At 58.2% G+C, this 1,400-nt stretch overlaps 1 protein-coding gene across 1 annotated transcript in view; it reads right to left on the bottom strand.

Moving 5' to 3' along the window:
• TMEM63C (transmembrane protein 63C) overlaps window positions 1–367 on the bottom strand; it is a 28,689-nt gene extending 28,322 nt beyond the window's left edge. The window contains exon 1 of the mRNA XM_057378405.1: window positions 149–367. The gene's annotated coding sequence lies outside the window, so the exon portion shown is untranslated. The remainder of the gene's footprint in view (window positions 1–148) is intronic.
• Between the last annotated feature and the right edge of the window lie 1,033 nt (window positions 368–1,400).

Below are 1,400 nucleotides of genomic sequence, written 5' to 3'. Positions count from 1 at the left end.
CTCAGGCTATTTCTGGGTGTGAGGCTGTGCCCGCCTCACCGGAGCTGGGCCCCCGGGCCTGCGCCGCCGGAGCTCCGGGCCCCGCGCCGGGAGCCGCAGCCGCCTCCCGGCCCGGGAGGGGTCGGGCAGCCCCCGCCGCTCTGCCTACCGTGCGCCCCGCTCATCCGTGCGGGGAGGAGGGGGCGAGGCGGCGGCCCCGGCKCTCGGAGCGGGGAGCGGGCGGGGAGCTGCCGGCAGAACGCCTGGGTGCGGGGTCTGCGCGGCTCAGGCTATTTCTGGGTGTGAGGCTGTGCCCGCCGCATCCGCCGCTCCGAGCAGCTTCCGCGGCGTTCCTCGGGACGGCTGCCCGCCGTGTGCCCCGGAGGCAGCGGAATGGGCCTCCGCGGCCAGCAGCCAGGGCGGTGGGGCACATGCGGCTCAGCCCCAAACACAGGGGCAGGTGCAGGGGCAGGTGCAGGGGCAGGTGGGTGGGTACGTTTGAGACCTCAACAGCGTTTGCAAAACCTCTCCCCTTGACGAAGCATTGCTCAGCTGCTTAGCGGGGGGGCAGCTAAGAAACTTCCTAGGGGTCTTGATCGTGCACAGGGTCTCCATCAAGAACGACCAGCAGGAGGGACAGGGACCTGACCCACCAAATGCAAAAGGACACTGAAAGACTCATTTCCCATGAGTATCCCAACCTGCTCCCCATTTCTCCAATCCGTGAGGACGCAGGCAGTGCACTCTGTGCTGGAGAAACCGCTGGCAGCACCCTCAGGACTGTGGTACTGGGTGTCATGCACGGCCAGCACTGTTCCCAAGTGATGGTCAGAGACACACCTGCAAGTGGGCTACCAGGGAATAGTTTCCAGAATGTGACTGCAGGGAAGTCTCACTGACATTCCAAGTGCTTCACTGCGCTCACCTCGTATGGGAGACCTGGGGTCCCACATCTGTGGCTTCTGCAGATGCTGAGTAAATAGTGTTGTTCTGCAGCATCCTCTGAAGGCTTGTTTCAGATTATTTATTCTCTTTTGGGCTGAAGAAGCATAATCCAGTGGTTAAACTCCAGCCATTTAAGAAAAGGACCTTCCAGTCTCACAAGCACAGCTATGAAAATCACCAGGAGAAGCATCAGGGAATTAATATAATATAACAGCTGCCTGCAAAGAGTCTTCATTTATACTGCAAGTGGAAATGACTGGCACTCACAGACCATGAGAGACAAAGGGGTGAAAGCCAGGTGTCCCCCATAGTGTCTTTCCTTTATTTTTTAGGCTCCCCAAGGCTGAGGTAGTGCTCAGCTGGCTTCTGGTCTGCTGAAGTATGGTGCAAAGAACAAGTTGGCTATGTGATCTATTTTGATAAAACTTCATGTAAATGAGTCACATATAAATGAGACCTTTATCTCCAGTGAGTGA

This window comes from Malurus melanocephalus, unplaced genomic scaffold, assembly GCF_030028575.1.
Source record: "Malurus melanocephalus ecotype Western Australia unplaced genomic scaffold, MMel_1.1 scaffold_0, whole genome shotgun sequence".
NCBI classification, from domain to species: Eukaryota; Metazoa; Chordata; class Aves; order Passeriformes; family Maluridae; genus Malurus; species Malurus melanocephalus.
Note: the sequence above shows the minus strand (reverse complement) of the source record. Positions and strands in the feature narration are given on the sequence as shown.